This window comes from Zalophus californianus, chromosome 2 (genome assembly GCF_009762305.2).
Source record: "Zalophus californianus isolate mZalCal1 chromosome 2, mZalCal1.pri.v2, whole genome shotgun sequence".
NCBI classification, from domain to species: domain Eukaryota; kingdom Metazoa; phylum Chordata; class Mammalia; order Carnivora; family Otariidae; genus Zalophus; species Zalophus californianus.
In genome coordinates this window covers 68,176,178-68,201,752 of record NC_045596.1, presented here as the reverse complement: position 1 = coordinate 68,201,752, position 25,575 = coordinate 68,176,178, and the positions used below count along the sequence as shown (strand labels likewise).

Genomic DNA, 25,575 nt, shown 5'->3' with positions numbered 1-25,575 from the left:
AGCGTGGAGATGGGCGCTGAGCCTCGGAAGCCTGACCTTGGAAGCCCGCACGTCGGCCCACCGAGCCCAGGGCGCGCCCCCTGCAGGCCGGGCTGTTTGTTCCCGCGCTTCGGATCCGGGCCCAGGCAGTCCCCACAGAGGCCGAGCGCCCCAGGGTTGAACCCCCAGCGCCGTCTGCACCTTTCCTGCCCCCCACCCAGGGAAATGGTCGGCTTTTTTGGGCCTCCTGGGGTCACTGAGCTCCAGCCCGGGGCGGGTCCTGCAATTTGCAGACAAGTGTGGGCCTTCTTCCCCGAGCTCCTCGGCACCGAGACGCCCTGTTCTCGCTTCCGCGGAGTAGTTTTCTGTCTTCTCTCTCCCTTGCTTGGCTTTACGACAAAACCATAAAGGCCACCACGGCTATGCTGGACCTCACCATTTTAGAAACGTTATTAAACGATATATTTAAAGTGTGTGCACACGTGTGTACATCTAGCTTCACACATACATACACACACAAACCCGATTTCCTCTCATCATTCCTGCCTCCACCTCCCTCCCCTCACAGCTCCCAGCAGGTATGTTCTAGAACAGACACAGGTTACAGGTTGCCTGCGCCGTCTACCAGCTGTCCCGAACATCCGGTACAAATCTCCGCGAGGGACGAAAACATCTGTTCGGGCAGAGGCTGGAAGCCGTGGCGGCGGGTGCGGCGCTGCGGGACGCACCCCACCCCAGCGTGGCGCCAGGGGAGAGGGCCCCTGCCGGTCGCAAATGATTTTCGAGACCTCAGGTACCCCAAGCCGCAGGGCGCGGCGACACCGCCCGAAATGGGCGAGGTGGGGGTGTTCCGCTGTTTCTCAGATCCTATGCTACCCACCTTGGCCCTTTGTTCTTATTCCACCACCCACTAGGCTGCGGGTGGGGGCCTCTCCTCCTCCACTGTCCTCGTCCGCTCGAGGGGAAGGTTTGCACCCGCGCCCCGGGTCGCGAGCGCGCGGACCCGGTGCGGGTGGAAGGGCGCGGCGCGGTGGCGGGGCACTGTGGGCGCAGAGCTGGGGCGCTAACCCCCCGTGCCCCGCTCGGAAATCCCGCGAGCGAGCGCGTCCGCGCAGTCTCTTCAAAGTCAAGGAGGAAAGGCAGGGCCGCCTTCAGTTACAAATAAGTTTTACACTGTCTGCTTATACTTTACTAGGTAGTACACACACGATGAAAACAAATTTAAACAGGACAAAAGGACGCACATGCAAGCAGGTATTTGAATATATTCTCTTGGGTGTCTTATCTAAAGAGCGTCTGAGCTCTTGGATCTCTGGGCTCAGAAAGACTTGTCATGGGTCCGTCCATGTGCCCACAAAGCCGAGAGGATCATTTCCTGAATCTTCCACATCCACCGACAGTTTCTCGCTTGGTGGTTTCTCATCGCTTCTGCTCAGCAGCAGTTCGTCTTGCGGTTCCGGGGAGAGCCGCCGCTTTTCCTGCAGTATTCTAGGTGAGCAGAGCCAGCCCTCTGACTTACGAAGTGAGGGCTCCTGGTATCAAACGCTCATTATTGGCTAATGTGGGTGAGGGGTATATGGGGAAAGGGGCGGCTTCATTTTTCTTTTTTCATTGCCCCCGATCCCATTCACATTGAACATTACGAACGGTGAATAAAATGTAGTTTGCGACCATAATATGGGGACGGACTGGTCCCAATAAATGTCACAAGATATAAGACAAAAAAGTACCCTGCAACTGTATGCGGGACTGTATTGCTCTCAGTTTTGGCTACGGATGCACTAAAATAACCTGTTAACACACACCAAAGTGCATCCCTATAATAACCTCCTCAATCATTTATTAAAAGTCGTGTCAAGCAGGCCCGTATAATTCATTTCTATGCAAATACATCAATGTCAGGCCATTAGTGTATTGCTCAGGTTTTTATTAAAGTGCATTCTTTTTAATTCAGCCCCGTAAAATACGAGCCCCATTGCTCAAGAATTATAGCAACTATTAGAGTAACATATGGGCAACATGCACTCAGAAAATAAAAACCAACAGATAAAGTGGCAGGGTCACATCGCAGGAGCAAACACTTAACAAAATGGCAGTGGGGTAATAGATTTTTTTTTCTCCCAGGGCTTTTGGCGAAAGGGTGTCATGGGCACCCATACCTCGGAAAAGGCAAAAGGCTCGAGGTTACTTTGCCCTGTCCCAACCCCAGAACCAGCCCCGGATAGATATCCTCAGAGTTAGGAGAGGAAAAGCTTCCAGAGCTCCTCCGTACCTCGCCTCATCTTTCGGCACAAGGATTTCAACATTCACCAGAAAGAAATGTCAATGTAGGGTTTATGGCTGAAACCATTCTCTCCCTCCCCAAATCTCTCTCGCCTTCTCGCTCTCTCTCCCTCTCTCGCTCTCTCCATTGCCCCCAACGACGCTACTTCTTAGTCCACACAAACCGCACCGGGAGCCCCACCCCACCTCGAGTACTTTCTGAAATGCTCTTTCCTCCCTGTCACAAGATTGAGAAGGAGCAAAGGAGGCCCAAGAAGGCCCGGGGACTTGCTGGCAAATTTCCCCCTCGTGTGTAGAAGCCTGGGGAAAAACTTTCTATTGAAAAATAATTGCTGGCTAAATTATAAGAACATCTCCTTTCAGTTTCGACTCAGAAGAAACATAGGTGCCCCTCCGCCGGCTCCACCCCTTTCTCTCCCCCCGCCCCCTGTCCCCCCCACCTCTCCCCCGGCCGCGCGTTTCCTGGTTAGAGCGCTTTGCTATAAATTTTGCTAAACCAGGGAAAGCGCTAGGCTGATCCCGGAAGGACTTTGCTATTTTACGTACCGAGGACAGAGTGGGGGCGGCAGTGGTGCCCCGCATCCCTTCAGCCAACGCCTAGGTTTGAGGTGGAGAAAGCGCAAGGTGGGCGGGCATGGATCTGAAACAGCAGCTGACAAATCCCCTGGAGAAGTCAGCAGCATCAAATTCAGTTTGTTTTTTTTTTAATTTTTAATTGCCATTGGAACAATCAATTTCCAGAGGCCTAAAAATAAACCTCAAATCCAAAACACAACACAGCCCTCACAGAAAAATAGAGAAAAGGGGAAAAAACTAAGAACTATCTCCCAGATTTAATGAGAGAGTCGCCCACATCCTCATCACCCCAGCATGGTAATTGAGCAGATCTATTAACTTGTTACACTAGATTTGTTTAAAGAGACTATTACACAGTCATTTAATCAATTTGTTACACTGGAGGTCCTGACTTATGAGACACTTGCCTTATGATTCCTTAATGACTGAATTAATTTGTTTTAATAAAACCAACATTGTGTACAAGTACATTTCTAGAAATGTAATTTGGGAGACAGAACAGTCCAATGCTTCATCTGATTAGGTCCTTTCTATGGTTTATCAAAGTCTGTAGTTTCTGACATAGCTGCTTGTATGGAGTATTTTTCTTTTTTATAGCACCATTAATTTAATATGGATCATTAGTTCTTTATACACATGCATGTTCTGACAAATGTACCCAATGAATAATGCAGCTAATGTGCTTAGGCCCAAATGCATCACATCATAAACAGAGACCTCTGCAAAATAACAACAATGAAATAAAACACCACCTCTGGTCTCCGTGGTCATCATTAGAGTAACATTTTGAGTTTTAAGTCTTGTTTTGCAGAGCAAGACATGTTTGGCCCCACGATTGTATCAACATAGCAAACTGGGTCTAACTATGTAGTGAACACAAATAGATTTATGGTGAATTAAGGTTGTCTTGAGAGCAGATGCAGGACAAGAAAATCGGTTTTGCTCTTGATGGAAACTGACGTGTGTAGAATAAAATGTAAATAAACAGAAAGTCCCCAAGAAAAGGGACTTGATGTTATTGATTATGTAAAATAATTAGAACATTACAAATGATAATGCACTACAAATAGTTGGCATTTATGTCTAGATTTTTTGTAGGAAGAAACGATTTAGGCTCTGAAACACCACTTGAAAAATGGGGCATGATCTGAGGGGCAATAAAAAAATTAATAATGGAGGGATTGGAATGATCAGTTTGTAACCAATAACTGATATAAATGATAACTGAATGAGCCTGCTGCAGAGGTAAACATTTGGGCTTAGAGAAATACAAGGCGAATGATAGCCCTACATGATCACTGGAGGCATAAAGAGCTTCTGCATAATGTGAGTAACTATGCACAGATGCCAGATATTGACTAAATAGCTTAACAATTATTACAGGGAAGAGGGAGAAGCTGGGTATATTTCCAATAAGGTGATGCTTTCTTTACAAATCTTCCTTAACAATGCTGGACAGGCAGGCGTTTGAACTTGATTTCATTTTGAAAAGGACTCTAGACTGCACACATATTAACAGTATAGTTGAATGCTTTCATGTCCTCCTTTTGGTGTCCTTTTGAAATGTAAATGGACATTAAGGTGATGAATGGAATTTGTAAATAAAAAGATACGGCTACTTGTGCTGTATCAAGAGTAATTATGATTATTACATACGATGAAACTCAACTCAGAGTTTTACGAGTAGAAAGAAACCTGCTCTACGAATGGTGTGGGAAAAAACTCCCGCCAAGATTTCAATAAGAAGTACAAAAATCAGATGTGGTTGTATTTACTGGCTTTGGTCAAACAATGTATGTAATATTATTCATGGTTGGGATTCTCTTTTGAAACTAATTTTCCCAACGTGGTTCTGTTGATCAAAGAGGCTATTTTTGAGTCATTCATCCTAAAGCTTGTGGATAACATGGAGGATGCCACTAGAGTTTTGGTTTTTGAAGCATAAACATTTGTAAAACAAGAAAGAGTTTTAGAAATCATATAGTTCTGCAGTTTTGACATTTTCACAAGCTACATTTATCTTTTCCCTTTCATCATAGCTCAGTGATTTCTCTGCCTGAGACAGGAATGTTTATGATGATAAATCAGTGTTGTTTAATTAGATGCATCTTTACTTCATTTTAATGTTAGCTGGAAATGTATTTCTTTAGTTTATAAAAATGAATAATTTAATCACTTCCTGGTATAAAATAAGTGGCATGAGACCAAAAATCAATGTTGGATCCTTTTTGGAATTTTTTGATTTATTCTAAATCCTTATGTAATATCTTACTTGCTTTGACAAATGGATTTTATGCATTTCTTCCTATTTGTGAGCAGCTAATGCAAAATATATTTGCTATTTATTACAAAGTAAATGAATATGACCTTTTGCCCATTTCACCAGATGCTATTTCTGACCATCCCAAAAAGCCTGTTTTAAAGTCAACAACATGAAGCATTCGAGGTCACAAGACCAACTCAAGGTCATTTTAATACTGGTAAAAGGTTAATTAGATCACTGCATTAAAATAGGAATGGACTTTTACTCAACTTCATCTAAATAAGCATAGACAAGCTTGCCTTACCTTTTAAGGTTTCCTTAGAGATTCCAACTCATTTCTTAGTATGGTAAAAGTAACTTTTTGTAAATATAATTTTTAAGTTTTCTTTTCCCAAATTTTAGCAATATTTGTCATTTATTGGGTGCTCACTACATACCAGGCACTAAGTAACATACTGTATACATCTTCACATTCTTTACATCATTTCATGTAATCCTGTCAATAACCTGATGAAGTAGGTATTATTATGATGATGATGATCCCCATTTTACAGATGAGGATACCAAGCCTCAGAGAGGTTACTTACTTGAGGGAGATTAACAGAGGTATTACTCTGGAATCAAATTCAGGCTCTAAAGTAGTTAAAATGCCTTATGCTGCCTTCATGAAGCACATTCCACCTCACTTAAAACGCTTTCATTTGCAAACTCTTTCTCATCATTATAGACTCTTTCTTATCTTAATTTGCAGCTGTTGGCTTTCATATAGTTTAACTTGATAGGAGAAGGCCTAAGAAATGTACTTTGGTTCTAAGAAAAATAAGTTCTTGTACTTAACTCAGACAACACTTTAATAAACAAGTATTGAGTAGGATGATAAATCAGTGTTGTTTAATTAAAATTGTCCCGTAGGGTTGGGGCGCCTGAGTTGTTCAGTCAGTTGAGCCTCAGACTCGTTGTTTCAGCTCAGGTCAGGATCTCATGGGTGGTGAGATAGAGCCCCGCGTGGGGCTCTGCACTCAGTGGGGAGTCTGCTTGAAGACTCTCTCCTTCTTCCCCTCCCCCAATTTGCACCTGCATGCCCTGTCTCTCAAATAAATAAATAAATCTTAAAAAAACCCCAAAACTGTTCCATAGTGAGTATGACAATCAACACCACCAAATGTAAATGGCCTGCCCGATCTCTGCAGTTAGGAAGTTCTTTGAGGCAACCGAGATGTAGGAGTAGATTGCAGGAAGCCCCTTACTGCCAGGGTAAAGTAATTTGTTAAATGATTCCTTGTGGCTCCTGAAGAAAAAAGATGGGTACTTTCCAAGGGACAGTTTCTCATGGGACTCTGTCACTGCTAGAAACTTCTTTTGTTGTAAATTGACTGGCAGACTGTTAATTATATCAAATTAACTCACATGGGTGCCCCCAAAACAAAAAAAGTTAAGGTAACTTTCAGTGTAATTTAGAACATTTCAGATAAGTATCCTACTTCAGAGTTACTTTTCCTGGTGATTGGGAGGGCTTGTTCTTCAGACTTCACACCTCAGCACTGTATTGTTTTCTGTTTGTCTCAGCTGCTTATTAACCTGCTTTCCCCGTGTAGGCTGGACCCAATCTTTTGAAGGGAGAAATACACATTTGTTCTAGTCTTTCTTCATCCAGACTATTTTTCTACCTGGCCTCTGAAATGCAACTTTCTGGGACACTTGTAGGTCAATCTGCTCATATTTAGAATTAATTAGAAATATATTTGGAAATCGTTAGAAAATAGAAATATTTCTATTTCCAGATGCTCAATGTTAATTATACACTGTGGAAGATTTTTCAGTGGGATGAATTTGGGCTCAGAGCAATGGAAGTTTCCTGTTCTGCCTTCCAAACAGCCTTGGACCTTCTTTTAGTGCCTCTGAAGTTGGGCACTCTCTGGGACAGGGTTAAAAGTAAAAAAAAACTTAAGAGGAGACAAGCACCATCAGTTAGACACATAACTTAATTTCAGGGCCCAGCATAGAGTTTTCTTGTTCCTTTATGAATGACAAAATTAAGGTACTGCAATGAATATACCCATCACTCAGATTCTGGAATTATCCTGATTTCTAACACAGAACTTAAGTCTCATATATTAAATATGACAAAATCTAAAATCTGCTCTAAGGGCTGCCATATAAAATTTATGGCCTCCCAATCACTATTGACAGTTAGATGTTTCATCTCCTACATGATGGACCACAGAGGCAGCAAATCTTATTTCCAAATTCCATGTGTTCAGACTCCATTCAAGTGGCTCTTTGTTAGTGCTTTTCGGCTTTTGGTCACTTTTGGCAGACTGGTTGCCTTTGGTTTAGGTGAGTTCTAAGACAAGATGCTCCATCTGTGAGATCTGGCCATAAAATTATAAGGCAGAACTTGTACCTAAGAGTGAATCTGGATTCTCTTCTTAGGTTTTTTCCTGGTTCTACTTTGAGATCTGGGTCTACTCTTTTGCCTTTCCTTTGGGCCTCTTATGAGCCATCATGTCCCAACTTACAATTTTTAGACTGGACTGAGGCTCAAGACTGCATAGGAAAATGTAGCATCTTCTTGCTTTATGACTAATGGCATAACTAAATTAAGTGATATAATCTGTAATGTGCCTATAGTAATGCTTGGTACAAAGTAAGGATGCAAAAATTGGTAGCTGTTAGTATTATTATTGAAGATTTTATTTATTTATTTGCCAGGGAGAGAGAGAGAGAGAGAGAGAGCACAAGCAGGGGAAGCAGCTGACAGAGGGAGAGGGAGAAGCAGACTCTCCGCTGAGCAGGGAGCCTGATATGGGGCTTGATCCCAGGACCCTGGGATCATGACCTGAGCTGACAGCAGATGCTTAACCGACTGAGTCACCCAGGCGCCCTGGTAGCTGTTATTATTATTGATACTATTACTATGACTATCACTGTTACTATTTTTCTCCACCTTTATTGAGATATAATTGACACATAATATTATGTAAGTTTAAGGTATACGGTGTGATGATTTCATACACATATAACAATAAGATTAATTAGCACATCTTTCACCTCACATAATTACCATTTTTTGTTGTTATGGTGAGAACATTTAAGATTTACTGTCTTAGCAACTTTCAAGTATATAATGCAGTATTGTGAACTATAGTCACCATGCTGTGCATTAGATTAGACTTTATTCATCCTACAGCTGAAAGTTTGTACCGTTCAACCAATATCTCCCCATTTCCGCACCACCCAGCCCTTGGCAACCACCAATCTACTCTTTGTTTCCATGAGTTTGGCTTTTTTAGATTCCACTTATATTTGTCTTTCTCTAACTTATTTTACTTAGCATAATGTCTTCCAGGTCCATCTATGTTATTGCAAATGGCAGGATTTCCTTCTTTGTATGGCTGAATCATATTCCATTATAAAGTAAGAATATTTCACATTCATATTTCTATAAATATGTTTTTATAGATACAATTTATGACACATATATAACTTTTCTTCATTCATCCATTGATGGACACTTGTTTCCATGTTTTAGCTATTGTGAATAACACTGCAGTGAACACAGGAGTACAGGTATTGTTTGAGATCTTATCTTAATTTCCTCTGGACATATACCTAGGAGTGAAATTGTAGGATCATATGGTAGCTCTATTTTTAATTTTTTGAGGTACCGCCGAACTGTTTTCCATAGTGGCTGCACCAATTTACATCCTGACCAACAGTGAACAAGTGTCCCCTTTTACATCTTCACCAAACTTGTTCTCTCTTGCCTTTTTGATAATAGCCATTCTAGTAGGTATGAGGTGATATCTCGTGATTTTGATTTGCATTTCCCTGATGACTAGTGATGTTGAGCACCTTTTCATATGCCTGTTGGCCCTCTGTATGTCTTACTTGGAAAAATGTCTATTCAGATCCCCTGTCCATTTTCTAATTGGATTATTTATATTTTTACTATTGACTTGTATGAGTTTGCTGTTATTGTTAATAAGGCCAGGTTATAATAAGAACAACAATGATTATTATGATCCTAATCAACTTTGACTCCTGGCAGTGACTTCTGAATTCTGAAACACCTCCCTCTGAGTACAGTGGTAGGACGGACATTTTATTTTTGTTACTCCACAGGAGCAAAAGTCAGTTTGAAGATGGGTCTCCCCCCACCCCCATTTTATAGGATAGCAATAAACATGGCTGTATCTCATTAAATTTAATGAGTCTTCATAAAATAACCATTACATTCTGAAGGTAATGAAAGAATGGCTTTGATGGCTAGTAAATAAACTACCAAAGGCAGTTTCATCACATTCTAGGGCTTCACAGGATACAGGCAACATCAGGAAGGGGCTGTGGCATTTTTGTGGTAAGACCAAGCCAGGCTATGCCTGGCTTCACCGTATGAGAGTCCATGGAGCAATCTTCATTTCAGCTAGGTGTTTCTAGCTATGCCTTGGTTGTGAGATGTGATTAAATGGATTGGTTTAAAAATCTGCTAAAGGATTTTATGTATATCGTGTCACTGATATTGAATTTGAATACTATTGTAGTAGGTTAGACTAAATAATTTATCTTATAAACATAGAGGTAGAGCAGATTGAATAGAGTATGCAAATTTATGTAAATAACCCTACAAATTCAGACTCTTCTGATCCAAGAGCCCTGGTACTTTATAAACAGGGCTGTAACATTGTAAATCAGGAGTTATTAACCTGTGGTCCATGGCCCAGTAGGGTCCTGAATTTATATGCAAAATTGCATGCCTGTGTGTTTTTCTAGAGAGAGGGTCCACTGCTTTCATTATATTCTCAAAGGGGTTCAGCACACAAAGAGTCTAAGAACCATAATGTAGTATAAATATTCTAGTTGGTTCTATTAAATCAAATCACATTCATATTCTCTGCTTTTCAGAAAGTGTTACTTAATTAGAATAAATATCTGCTACTTATTTACGATCCAGCTAGAACTAAAAGTTCTTGACTTTTTAAAGAAATCCTTTAGTTTCCTTTGTAAGCATATGAATTTAAGAAATCCTACTGATTTATATACCTGCATTTTTCTACATTGCTTTCGACCCCATGTGACTCTTTCACCTTAAGTAGTTTCATAGTTTTAATTTTCAATCTCTATTTCTTTTTTTATTTTTCAAAGATTTTTTAAAAATTTATTTATTTGACACAGAGAGAGAGACAGCTAGAGAGGGAACACAAACAGGGGGAGCGGGAATGGGAGAAGTAGGCTCCTGGCTGAGCAGGGAGCCTGATGTGGGGCTCGATCCCAAGACCCTGGGATCATGACCTGAGCTGAAGGCAGACGCTTAACAACTGAGCCACCCAGGCGCCCTCAATCTTTATTTCTTGAAGTCATTTTTGATACCAAGCCACCCCAGGTTTTGGTCAAATGAAATGGGTCTGAAAAGAGACGAAACAGTAACAAAGAAAAATGGATCGCTATATAAATGATCCTTTCTGGTGCTCTGTGTTTTTTTCTTCCTAATGTTGTTTTGTCCACATTATAAGCATCCCAAATTAATCTAATAATTACCCAAATATTTCAGATTGACAAACGTAGCAGAAACACTTATGTCCCTGGATTATCCCTGTGAGATAAAGCACATATAAAATAGTTTTACAGTTGTGCCAAATGAGATCCAAGGAAATGTAGAGATGTGTTTAGGACCACAGGGGCCAGGTCTCCATAGGTATAGCAAAAGCAGAGAGTGATGATTTCAGAGTTGGAAGAGATCTTTGATATTACTGAGTCATTCTTTACCAAATTAGAAGACTTTGAGCTACAACTCGATTCTGCTAAACCCAACCTAGAGCTTATTTATGAAACTGTATCACCAAAGGTGATTGGCGTGTGTTTGGAATCGAAGTAAGCACAGAACTCACAATGCATACCAACTTAAAGATAATTTCCAATCTGACTGTTTCTTTTCCCCCTACGATTGTGTGTGTATGTGTGTATATGTGTGTGTGTACACATATCTGTACATATATATACAAATATAAGTACATAAAAGCCCAAATGTGTACAGTGCTATTTATGTACAGTTAGAGTGAATTATTTCCATTTCTTGTATCCCAACAAACTTCTCTATAAGCAAAATCATCTTTATTTAATAGCACCTAATTGCCCTCAAAATGAAGGCATTCTGGGTCAGGGATATTCTGAAAGTGTCACTGAAATTAGTCACAACTTTTTTATTGTTTTAAAAATAATAAACCGAGTGGCCACAGCAGAAGGACAGAGGGTCTATATAAATAGCCTTGCAATTTCATCACTTTGGGATATTTAACATCATAAATAGTGGATGCCTAGCCTCATACTGATGGATGGATGGCATTATTTGAGATAGTGTGTATGAAAGTATTTAGCAGCTGCATGTCTCTTAAACATAGATCATTACTCACTAATCTGAAAAATTTTTTTTCTCTCTTGATTAAACAAGTGTAAAAGAAACCCTAGTATCTTTTCTTTTATAAAGTGCCCGTGAAGTATGGTGAGAAAATCAGCAGCTTCCCCTCAGTTTATGGAGCCAGCAACATCCTCATCTCTTAGGGATCAGAGGGGATTCCAAATCCTGGAGCCTATGGATTTTTATTCCGCATATTTTCTCTTACTTCTTATAGCTCCTAATGAGCACATCTACTGGGAAGTTGAAGGCTGAGCATAATTTCTGATATTGCAGGGGGTCAGTTCTGATAAATGATCCTATTATAAAGAATTCTGAATGCCATGTGGAGAAAATGCTCAGATGCCTCCTTGTGGTTTGGGTTGCCTAATGAAGCTGTTGGAGACTTTTCATTTAATTTTTTAAAATAATTTTTTATTGTTATGTTAATCACCATACATTACATCATTAGTTTTTCATGTAGTGTTCCATGATTCATTGTTTGTGCATAACACCCAGTGCTCCACACAGAACGTGCCCTCTTTAATACCCATCACCAGGAAGACTTTTCATTTAATTTTTAATCTTTTTGTCTCTACATAGTTCCCTACCTTAAAAACAGTGCATTCATAAACTGTTAAGGAGGCTTGAATTGTGGGACAGTTCTAGAGTCCCAGGATATAGTTTGACTATTATGTGAGAAATTGGAATATAAAGGTAAGAATAGCTTTTTCTTAGTTCTTCTAATCTTAGAACCCTAATTAATGATAAAAAAAGGTGCTAAATGCTTATAAAAAGGAGATTCCTGGCTTGCCAATAAAATTTTTTCCACCAGTATTTCCATTTTTTAAAAAAATCTCTTTTCTATCTTTGGAAGAAGGCATAGAAATATGAACCCATTCACAAATATAGACTCACATCAACACCAGGAAGCAGAAACATGAAAAGCAGTGAATGACTTTAAAAGTGAACTATTGTGTGTGTGTGCTGCAAACTATTACTTACATATAAAATAATTATCATTATTTTATTGTAGCATGGTTTTAATTTTTGTTGCATTATAAATATCACAGATCCAATTTTTTTTTCTACTACCACAGCAGTTTCTAAAGACATGTAAACCCATAGTGTTATTACTCTCTAATCTAGTTGAGGTGATGAAATAGTGCCAAAACTCTCATTGCAATTTCATTAGCATATTCATGAGTCGCACTTTTGCAGTGTTGCAGAAACAACACAAATTGGTTTGTGGATTGTGAACTCCCCTTTCTTCTCCTCTCCAGAAGCACAGGCTGTGGATTAGCAAATCAAGTTGGCCCACAAACTTCTGAGCACCAAATTGCATAAGTTTTCTGCTCTGCCCTCTATTTCCATATTTTATGATTCTTGTGTTATTGAATGCCATATGAATGGACATACCGCCCAATAGAAGAACAAACATTGGGGCTCAAATGGCTTGGAAAAATGGAAGTTCTGGAAAAGCTAGACACTCAATTGCCCTGCTAGAAGAAAACATTTCTTTCTCTCTCTTTATTGTTCTTGATGTTTGTTTTCTTTCTTTTTTCTCGTGAATGGGGGTTAAAAGAGCATTTGTAGTTTGGCTGAAACTGGCTTGCAGTCTACCAAGTCAGTTTTCTTCCCTCTTCAGCACACAGATAGATCATGTTTTCCAGCCTCCCTTGCATTTGGTTGTGACCAGAGTACTGAGTTCAGGCCAATGGAATGTGGGCGGAAGTGATATATATCACTTCTAGGATTGACCCAGAAACATGTTCTCTGTGATGTTCCACTCTCCCTCTTGCTCCAACTACTGGCTAGATGTTTATCCTTAGGGCAGCACTGACAGCTAATAGTTGAAGATGACAGCCTTCATCAGCCTGGGTCCCTGAATGACTCCATGGAGTTTCTACTCTCCCTTCCTCCCTGAACCTTAAATGAGAAAGAAATATCCTTTGTGATAAGCCATTGAGATTTCAGATATTAAATGTTAAATCAGTTAGCATTTCTTGACTGATTGAATGGTATCTTTATTATCCAGATTTTGTGCTGTTTAAAAAACTCAGTTGCTGTTATTTAAATATTTATTTGACATGAGAAATGGAACCTTGAGGATTAAAACATATGGTTCATTTCTGCTGTTTGCTGTATTTTCATGCTATGATTATGTCTTTTGACTTCTTTGTAACCCATTTTTTACTAATTACATGCCCGAAAGAGACATTTTATACAATTAAATAAACCCAGTTCTTCAATCTCTCATAGTAAATTAAGCATCGAGGGAAATATTTGTGAACATGTTCAAGTACTAGATAGAACACAGGAGCCCACCTATTAGTTAACTAGAAAACTCAAAAAGCCAACTAATTCAGCATCCAACATATTTCAGAAGTTAAACACTTGGAATATTGATAACTTAAAAATTTATGTAGCACTTTTGGCTTTTCAAAGCACTTCCACATAATAATGTATAGAATAATGTATGTTTGCTCAGTTCTTTGAAAGATTTGGATAAGAAGATTTTTTTCTAAAGATGAATCATGCATTTTTAAATGAAAAATCTCTCTCATAGTAACAACAATCACACACTGCTAACACATTGAAAAATGGGTCTTATTCCTAACCTTATTAGGCGGCTAGGGAAAGTTACTCAAGGTGACCAGCTCTTCTTTGCTAACACTTACACTGCTTTTGATTTATTTGTTATGTTGTTGTGGTACTTTCAAAAAACGCAAAGCCATCCTAGGCTTTGTGTGGGTAAAGATGGGAGATACCAAGGCACAATGAGAAATGTATTATTGAAACTACAAGAGTTGATAATCAGGGTAAGGGTTGGTACTGACAAAAGATCACGGTTTCTGGACTTTTTCTAGCTTGTTTGAGAGGCTGTGTAGAAATCTGATGAAGTTTAAATATGTTATAAGATCTCTTTGGTATCTCTCACCCCAGCCAAGAATCCATTATATTTAGAATTTAGAAGTTTTTTTTGAACAGACGACAGGCAATGTATGAGATAGCCCAACCATGTTTATATACATCTGAATTATAAATACGCTTTGTTTAATTTTTCCATGGAAAGATTGCTGTGGACGCACATTGTTCACATGATATAATGCGACATAACTGATTTAATTAAAGCCCGTTTTCTTGGCCTGCCGTCTCTCTATATCGAAGGGATTGCCTCTTCCATGGGGAAAAAAACTATCAGTGGGTAACACGATTTAAGAGACAACTGCAGAATACATTCCCTTTGCTTTTTTTCAGGCTTCAATTCATTGTTCAATTTAAGTATGGAAATACTGCTTGTCAAATATTTCTTGACACATGAATTTTACAACAAAATATCCGTGCACCTACTGTTTGGATTTCTAACTCATTTATTGTACAATATACAGCTAATCCAATCTACTGCTGCAAACATGGTTTGTGAAGTTATGCTTGGCTACAGCACAACTGTTTTCTTTAAACTGGTGGGTTTTCTGAGATTTTATTTTCCTTCCTTGGGCAAAAAAACATAAATGAGACCTAGCTTACTTGATAAAAATGATGGCATTGAGTCCATAGTGTGGGAGAGTGGGGTTTGCAGAGCTGAGAAGCTCTTGTTGCCTTTGGGACCATGAAGACAGACCTTCTGAACCTTAAGTGGAGAATCTAAGGAAGTGTGGAGTAAGAGATGAGTCCTAACGAAATATCTGTAAAACTCTGGGAGAAAGATGCTGTAAAAGGAGAAGTTATTTTACTTGATCTGCAGCATTATTCGTGAGCTAAGTTAAAGTAGAGGAGAAACAAGTGTTTAGAATTTGCACTGAGCCCTGATTTGTGACCTAGAAAAAAGATAAGAAATGTAAAGGGAAAGGATCAGTTTGTATCTCCTCTTTTTATTATTTTTAATTGTAAGGATACTGTACGTTTATTGTGAGAAACTTATTCTCACTCCTTGGGGATAACCACTGTGAACTGTTTTAGTGTGTAGCCTGTCAGACCTTCTTCTTGGATATTTAAACACATTAATTAAATCATAAAGGATCATCCTAGACATATGGTCTCTCACCTGCTTTTAAAACATTCACCAATATATTTATGACAGGCTATCTTTGTTCATAGAATATAGTATATGTGGTAGGCAGAATTCTAAGAATAACCTACAATGGTCCTGGCCTTTTCATAAACCCCTTCCCTTTAAGTGTGGGTGGAATCTCTGATTATGATCAGATATCAGTCCCCTGTGTAGGTTACATTCTGTAGCAAAAGGGAGAGATTATCTGGGTTTTCCTTTAAAAGTAGAGTTTTTCTCTAGCCAATGAGCAGAAGTCAGAGATTCAAAGCGTGTGGGGGATTCACAGTGAGGAGGATCCTACTGCTGGCCATGAAGGGTTCTGCTGAGGAGATATTGTGAACTGCCTATGGAGGGGCCACATGGGAAGGAATATAGTCAGCTTCCAGGAGTTGAGAGCAGCCAGATGACAACCAGCAAGGACATGGAACCTTAGTTCTGCAATCATAAAGAACTGAAATCTGTCACAACCCTAATGGGCTTGGAAGACTTCCCTAGCGGAGCCTCCAGAGGAAAATACAGCCTGGCTGATAGCTTGATGTCAACACCACGGGCCTCTGAACAGAGGACCCAGATACATGGGGCCAGACTTCTGCCTTACAGAATCATGAGTGCACAAATGGGTGTGGTTTGTGATAATTTGTTACACAGCAACAGAAAATGAATGCGGTCTATGTGACTGCTCTCAGGCCTTCAGATTCCTCATCTGTACTGATTTCAGAGAAATATAAGGCCAAACAAAATGAACTTCAGGATTATAGAAATGTGATCTTCATTTATTCATTCAATTATTTTTAATGACCACTGCTATGTGCCCATCACTGTCCTAAGTGCTGAGGTACATCTGTGAACAAAAGTAGGCAAAAATATAGGCAGCTGACCTCTTTAGAAGGGTGTGCAGGATTCATTATGATAGCAAGAAGCCACATGCATTTACCATTTTCTGTATTACAAAGCATTTTTTCATACATGTTCTTATTCTGCTTCCCACTGGAGTTTTCCCTGGATGAGGCAAATATTATTATTATTATTGTCTTTTTACAGGTATGCAAACCGATGCTCTTGTCTCAGAGATGAAGGGACTCTACAAACTCAACTAGCTATTAAAGGAATAGCTGGGAGCCTTTGCTCTTTATATTACATGGATCTGTTGTTAGTAATAGCTAGTTTTTAAGAAGTGTTTGCCATGTGCTGGTATGGTGTTGAGTTCTTTACATGGATTACCTGATTTCATCTTTACAGCCACTCTGGAATGTTAACCCAATATCTATCCTCACTTCACAGATGGGGAAATTGAGAGTCATAAAGGCTTAACAACTTTTCCATGCTGAAGCTAAGATTCGAACCCTGGCAGGCTGACTCCATGATCCATACTCTTCATCACTAAGCTAACTGCCTTCCCAAGCGAACATTACTGTGTTGGCCCTCCAGGGAGATTGGCTGTCCATGCACACTTATGCTCTGCTGCATATCGCTTTAGGGCCTAGGTATGTCCTCAGTTTTTATGACTTTTTGTGTTTTTGCTAACGTTTCCTATTTTCTTGTAGGTTAATTTTTCAACTCACAAAATGCAGTCATAGGTGAACATAGAATTACAGTTTATATTCTTTATAGTTTTCATTAAGAATGTGTGACATAAGGAACACTATCATAGGGTCAAGCATCATCTGCTTCTCAGATTTTCATCTCTAACAGTGCCATCAAAAAAGTTTAGGAGATTAGATTTATACCCCAACATAACTCTGTTCACTTCGCAGCCTACTCTGAATTGTTAATCCATGAATGTACACTTCTTTCAGACAGATTATAAATCTTGAAGAGAAGGTCCATGTTTTAAACATTTCTGTCATATCTAGTATTGTTCTGGACACAATAACAGGTACATCTTCACTAAATTAAATCTCAACTTATCTCAAATTGCATTGAAATTAAACACACACACACACACACACACACACACACACACACACACACACACACACACATTTCCCCCAGCCTGTCTCATTTCTTGAAAGTAAGAATTTCCATGTGAGCTATCTTCCTTCTTTTGCTCTATAAAAACCTCTTTCCAATTTCAATTGGTACTCTGGTGTTCTAGGGTTTGATTAATGAGTTCATGTTTAAGCTGTCCGTTCCATTTAAAATGATAATAACTTTGATTGTATCCCCTTCGCCCTTTGTCACTAAAACTAAACAGTCTTACTTTAAAAAAGTTTAACCTGAAAGACTATGGCCTCGGGCTTGCTTTTCTGTGCTGTGGGGACCAGAATTTTGTGCATAATTTATAATTTTGTATGAAAGTGAGATACTGCCTCTTAATTTTATTTACCCTACCTCTTGGGGTGATGTTTAATATTTTTGTTCTCTTGACTGCCGCAGAATCCTGGAAAGGCTCACAATGACTTGTAGGTCCATTAACTGGGGAGTAACACTCTGCCCAGTATCTTTTATATATATATGGAAATTTTCTTAACATACTATTGTCATCCTATTATTTTATATTTGTTTAAAAACTACATTAGATTTTATATATAAATGCTATTTGAAAGTGCTTTTTTTCTAGAAGGGGTACACCCCTTTTAGTGAACAATTTCCAGTGTAAACTGATATTTTTGGAAGTCCAAGTCAGATTTTGCCTTAGGTTGCAATTTTATAGAATTTGACTGGATGATAGAATCTCAGAGATAATTCAATTCAAATTCCTCCTTTAATAGATGAAACAGTCCTAGAAAAGGCAAGTGACAGGATACAGGTGGGCCAGTTTCTTGAGCAGTGAAATTTGGGTAAGGAAACTTGAATCCATTAAATGAAAGAAGAAACAATTGGGTTAAATATAAGAACTTGTATTACACTGTTATGATTTTTTAGATTTTTGTTTCTTTTCCTTATAAAGTAGGAGAACTAAGAGTCAAAAGACAACCATTTTAATTACCTTTAAAAGTCCGAGCGTATGGGGCACCTGGGTGGCTCAGTCAGTTAAGAATCCGACTCTTGATTTCAGTTCAGGTCATGATCTTGGGGTTGTAGGATTGAGCGCCACATTGGGCTCCATGCCAGCCAGGAGTCTGCCTGAGATTCTCCCCCTCCCTCTCCCTTTGCCCCTCTGTTCCTCCCCTGACTCACAATGCTCTCTCTTTCTCTCAAATAAATAAATAAATCTTTTTAAAAAGTCAAGTGTAAATAACTGTTTTTTATTTTTTTTTTTGAAAAGGAAAAACAATAAGAATCAAAGAAAAAGGCACAAACATTTGTTATCAAAGTAGGTTGAGGTTTTAGAGCTCATGGACTTGGCTCTGGAAAGGCCTTGATTCCCAGATAATGACCTGAAATTAGGAAGGAAGGGTCTTCTCAATTCATGCATAAAGCCAGGTAGTTGACCACAGTTAAGAACTAATGTGTAAGTGCCAAATTGTATTTAGATATTGAATTTATCTAAATTTTAGGTATTATATATAACTTTCAAAATATTCTTTAATATCGTTATATTAACGTTTTGGTAAATAGTTACTTTTCTATTTAAAGGAGACAAAAAATGTGAGATGATGTTTTGGTTACCTGGTAATTGAAAGCTTGACTTCCGTGCATAAAATTGCTGTTACTCTTTAGATCAGGTTTACTCTAACTGTAAACAGAGTATTTAAGGAAAATAAGCAGCCTGTTGCATGTTCCATTGCTACATTTAAACGTGTGAAGTGATGATAGTGAATGTCTCACCATAGAGAAGCTTATCGTCCACTCTCACACTTTTGATTCATGCACTGATGATATCTTTCTAAAGTTTCTACACTTTCTACAGTTATTTATTTACTGTTTTATAATGCATAGTGTCTCAACAACTTGGATATTTGATCTTGTAGGAGCTTTCCTCCACTAACATTTTTCTAACTATTCCACTAAAGGCGTATTCACTTAACCCCACCCAATTTTTCCTTTTTCTTCTAAGTTTTTTATCCTTCTCTATTAATCTCATAGTGACTCAATTTTAATAACAATTTCCATGGGAATTTTCATGGGACTTTTGGGAATTTATTTTATTTTTTTTAAAGATTTTATTTATTTATTTGACACAGAGAGAGAGAGAGCACAAGCAGGCAGAGTGGCAGGCAGAGGGAGAGGGAGAAGCAGGCTCTCCACTGAGCAGGGAGCCCGATGTGGGGCTCGATTCGAGGACCCCAGGATCATGACTGAGCCGAAGGCAGCCGCTTAACCAACTGAGCCACCCAGGCGCCCCAAGACTTTTGGGAATTTAATGTCAAGATAACTCTTATGTACATTCCTTCCCCACAAAATGTATTAGCTTCTTGTTATAGATATCTTCTGATCATTTACATGGTGGTCTCAACCTCTATTGAACCTTCTCTATAATGCATTAGTTTTGCTCCTAATTGTTGATGTTGTCTGGAATGTTTGATTTCAGGAGTGGAAGGGAGCAGTAGAGTGTAGTGGTGGCCAGTAGGTTAAATCCCACTATTCTTTAGAATATTTTAAAATTTTGAATTAATTTCCAAAATTCATATGTTGGGGGATTTCACACAAAATATTTACATTTCTGAAATTTTTATCTTCTCTTGAACAATTAGAAGAGCTGAAAGCATTTGCTTTGCATCCCACATGTCAGTAGTCTGTTGGAACTCTTCAGATGGGCCATGTGTTACACAGTTTTCATCAATTCCCACCTTGTCCCTTCAACCTTCTAGGTTACCTGCCTGACCTAGATGAAAGCAAATATTAGAGGCTTAAATCCATATAAAGTAATTCTGAAATTCCCATCTCCTTATATGTATATGCCTTTAAACATCAATTTTAGTTCCCTCAGTCCCTGTTATTCAATAAAATGGACACAGAAAGCTAATCAGTAACTAAGAAAGGTGATTAGAGTTCAGAGTTTTTGAGTCTGCAGGTAAGAAGAGCCAATAACTTTCCTTTGCAATCGAGAGAGGATACTGTTACAAAAATTGCCTTGACTTGCTTTTTTGCACTCATGATTGTGATAGGAAAACCATATTAGATCCACTGTAAGGAGGTTATACAGATTTTTGTTTTTAAATATTTCTTTTATGCACATATTTATCTAAAGATGTATTAGGAATATTAAAATTTTGGAAAAGATATGCCAGCCAATTAAAGGACCTATTTATCCAAATTTAACAGAGCAAAAACTATCATGGCTCTGGCCATGATAGGACTTGCCATGGTGTGGAACTTGCCATAGACAAGTTCTCTTGTCTTTCTCACCATAGACAACTAAAAAATTGCAGAATTGAGACAACAGGCAATCCAGGACAGTGATCCCTTAGAAAAATATGAGCCCTGTGAATGCTCTGTCTCTAGAGGCAGTTTTCAAACAGTGGCAGAGGGAGAAGGAACTTAAGCATAGCACATGACACTTACTGATTTTAGGAGATAGAGATTGGGGGACTGAAGCAGCTTGAATTTGAAAACAGAGTACCAGAGAAGGAAAAACTTTGCAGAGCAAGAGAGCTTCATGTACCTGCATAGGGGGCCCCTAAAGTCTTTGAATGAATACTTATCAGTGCATTTGTTTATGAAGCTAGGAAAAGAACATGTGTCATAAGAGGGCTATAAAATAAAAAAATTCAATAGCTCACACAAGGCAGAGAGATGACCAAATTCCATCTAGCCAGATTAGAAAGATCTCATTGAACACTTGGGGCAATTAGTAGAAACCTCAGAAGGGTCATGCCTTAATAACCAGGTTAAATTAGTCTGAGAGTAAATTTCCTAAACCTGCCCTAACAAAGTTTAAACAAAAAATCTTAAAAGGAGTAAGCTGTAATTTATGATTATTAAGACAAATTTCAAAAACAAAATCATCCAGGGCGCCTGGGTGGCTCAGTTGGTTGAGTGACTGCCTTCGGCTCAGGTCATGATCCTGGAGTCCCGGGATCGAGTCCCGCATCGGGCTCCCTGCTCAGCAGGGAGTCTGCTTCTCCCTCTGACCCTCCCCCCCTCATGTGCTTTCTCTCTCTCACTCTCAAATAAATAAATAAAATCTTTAAAAAAACAAAACAAAATCATCCAACACTTAACAGTATAATATCCACAATGTCCAGCATCAAAATTACTAGATATGTGAAAAAACATGTGGGACCATAACCATGATTAGAAGATCAGTCGACAGAAGCAGGGCCAGAAATTGATAATGGAACTAGCAGACAAGGACTTTAACAGAGCTAGTATAAATATTTTTAAGAATTTAATAAAAAGCATGAACATGATGAGGACAGAAATGGACGATATAAAAAACAAAATGGAACTTTTGTACATTAAAAATACGTTGACCCTTGAAAAACAAGGTTTTGAACTCATGGATCCATGTATATGTGGATTTTTTCAATAAATTCAGTAGAGTACTGAAAATGTGCTTTCTCTTCCTTATGATTTTCTTAATAACATTTTTTCTCTAGTCATTTTATTGTAAGAATACAGTGTATAATACATATGACATACAAAACAATTGTTACTCGACTGTGTTATTGGTAAGGCTTCTGGTCAACAGTAGGCTGTTACAATTAAGTTTTTGGGGAGCTAAAAGTTACATGTGGATTTTTAACTGTGTAGGAGATTGGTACTCCTCAACCCCTGCATTGTTCAATGGTCAACTGTGGATTTAAAGTAAAAAATCTGCAGGATAGGTTTAGTAGGAGCTTAGGTGCTGCATGTGAAAAATTAGTGAGCTTGAGAACCTAGAAATATAAAATATTCAAGTTGAAAAACAGAGAGAAGAAAATATGAAAAAGAATACTGATTAGAGTTTCAGTGAGCTATGGAACAATATTAGGAAATTTAACATGCATGTAATTGGAGTCGAGGAAGAGAATGGAGCAGAAGAAAAATTTGGAGAAATAATGATAAAGAATTTTCCAGATTTGAGAAAATGTATAGACCCACAGATATAACATAGTCAATGAATGTTAAGTAAAATAAACATTAAGAAAACAATATCAAGGGGCGCCTGGGTGGCTCAGTTGGTTAAACCGCTGCCTTCAGCTCAGGTCATGATCCCAGGGTCTTGGGATGGAGCCCCACATCGGGCTCCCTGCTCATGCAGGGAGCCTGCTTCTCCCTCTGCCTGCCGCTCCCCCTGCTTGTGCTCTCTCCCTCTCTCTCTCTTGCTATCTCTCTCTGTGTGTCAAATAAATAAATAAAATCTTTAAAAAAAAGAAAAGAAAACAATATCAAGGCATACTATAATTAAAACTGGGGCACCTGGGGGCGCCTGGGTGGCTCAGTTGGTTAATCCACTGCCTTCGGCTCAGGTCATGATCCTGGAGTCCCGGGATCGAGTCCTGCATCAGGCTCCCTGCTCGGCAGGGAGGCTGCTTCTCCCTCTGACCCTCTCCCCTCTCATGCTCTCTCTCTCATTCTCTCTCTCTCAAATAAATAAATAAAATCTTTAAAAAAAAAACAAACTGGTGCACCTGGGTGGCACAGTTGGTTGATCAGGTCGTGATCTCAGGGCTGTGAGATGGAGCGCTGTGTCAGGCTCCATGCTCAGCACAGTCCGCTTGAGATTCTCTCTCTTTCTCTCTCTGCCCATCCTGCTTGTGCTCTCTCTCTTTCTCTCTCTCTCAAATAAAATATGGGATGCCTGGGTGACTCAGTTGGTTAAGCGTCTGCCTTTGGATCAGGTCATTGATCCTAAGGTCCTGAGATCGAGTCCTGCATCAGTCTCCTTGCTCAGCACGGAGCCTGCTTCTCTCTCTGCCTGTCGCTCTCCCTGCATGTGCTCGTTCTCTCTCTCTCTCTCTCTATGACAAATAAATAAAATCTTAAAAAAAATAAAATAAAATGTTGAATACCAGTGTCAAAAAGCAAACTTGAAGAGCAACTAGAGAGATCACGTTATATAGAATGAAACAAAGATAAAAAAGACCACGGTTACACACCATAACTAAGTGGGATCAAGTCCAGGTATACAAGGCTGATTCAACATTCAAAACCAATTAACATAATCTATCACATCAAGATACTAAAAAAGAAAAACTACATGATCACATCAATGGATACAGAAAAAGCATTTGACAAAATACAATACTCATTCATGATAAAAATTCTCAGCAACCTAGGAAGAGAGAGGAACTTCCTCAACTTGATAAAGAATATCCACAAAAAATCTACAGCTCACAACTTACTTAGGAATGAGAAACTAGAAGTTTTCCCACTAAGATCAGGTACAAAGAAAGGACGTTTCCTCCCAGCACTCCTTTTCTTTTTTATTTTTTTTAAAGATTTTATTTATTGGGGCACCTGAGTGGCTCAGTTGGTTAAGCGTCTGCCTTTGGCTTAGGTCATAATCCCAGAGTCCTAGGATCGAGTCCCGCATGGGGCTCCCTGCTCCGTGGGGAGCCTACTTCTCCCTCTCCCTCTGCCTGCTGCTCCCACTGTTTGTGCTCTCTCTGTCTCTGTCAAATAGATAAAATCTTAAAAGAAAGATTTTATTTATTTATTTGAGAAAGAGACAGAGAGCACAAGCAGTGGGGAGGGGCAGAGGGAGAAGTTAGACTCCTTGCTGAGCAGGGAGCCCCACTGGAGACTCAGGGATTGATCCCAGGACAATGAGATCGTGACCTGAGCCAAAGGCAGATGCTTAACCCACTGAGCCAGCCAGGCACCCCCCACACCACTGGAAATTCTAGCTAATGCAGTAAGACAAGCAAAGGAAATAAAAGATACACAGATTGCGAAGGAAGAAATAATACTGTCTTCATAGATGACATGATCATCTGTTTAGAAAATTTGAAAGAATTGACAAAAAAAAACTGGAATAAGTGGTTATAGCAAGGTTGCAGAATACAAGGTTAATATGCAAAAGTCAATTGCTTCCCCTATACTAGCAATGAACAAATGGAATTTGAAATTAAAAGCATAATGCCATTCACTTTAGTACCCCAAAAATGAAATACTTCAACATAAATTTAACAAAATATGTACAAGATTTATATGTGGAAAATTATAAAACTCTGATGAACAAAATCAGGGAACTAAAAAAATGAAGATACATTTTCATGTTCATGGATAGTAAGACTCAATATTGTGATGATATCAGTTTAACCCAACTTGATCTATAGATTCGATGCAACTCCAGTCAGATTCCCAGCAAGATATTTGTGGATATTGGCAGACTGATTCTAACATTTATATGGAGAAGTAAAACACCCAGATAGCCAAAGCAATAACGAAAGAGAAGAAGAAAGTCAAAGTGCTGACACTACCTAACTTCAAAACAAGAGCTCTTCCACCTCTGCTTGTCAGCAGGCTACCACCACGAGCCAGATAATTCTGGGTTAGAGAAAGGGTGCCAGCTCAGTGTTCTACACCCACATGAAGCACTGCCTGTCTGTGCACTGTGAACTTCACAGAGTGGTCAAGCTACATCAAGGGCATCATGAAGAACATCATCCATGACCCAGTCTGGGGTGTACTGCTCACTGAGGTAGTCTTCTGGGATCCATACTGGTTTAAGAAGAAGTGGAGGGAGCTGTTCATCGCTGCCAAGGGCATCCACACTAGCTAGTTTGTGTACGTGGCAAGAAGAACCAGTTCAACATAGGCAATGTGCTCCCAGTGGGCAGTATGCTGGAGGGCGTCATTGTATATTGCTGGAGGAGAAGACTGGTGACTGGGGCAAGTTGGCCCCTCTGGAAACTATACCACTCTCATCTCCTACAACCCTGAGGCCAAGAAGACCCAAGGAAAGCTGTCCTTTTGGTTCAAAGAAGGTCTTTTCTTCAGCCAACAGAGCTATGGTTGGTGTGGTGGCTGGATGTGGCTGCACTGACGAGCTCATTCTGAAGGCTGGTTGAGAGGAATTGCTGGCCATGAATGTGGGCTGTGGCTATGAATCCTGTGGAGTATCCCTTCAGAGGGGGCAACCACCAGCACATGGGTAAACCCTCTACTATCCACAGAGCTGCCCCTGCTAGCCACGAAGTGGGTCTTACTGCTGCCTGCCAGAATAGGGGTTTCTGGGAAACCAAGCCTGTGCAGAAGAAAGAAAACTCGGGTTGA

The 25,575-nt window shown here is 39.5% G+C and overlaps 1 pseudogene; it reads left to right on the top strand.

Annotated features, from left to right (window-relative positions):
* Positions 1–2,896: 2,896 nt before the first annotated feature.
* LOC113925540 lies at positions 2,897–25,575 on the top strand (annotated as a pseudogene).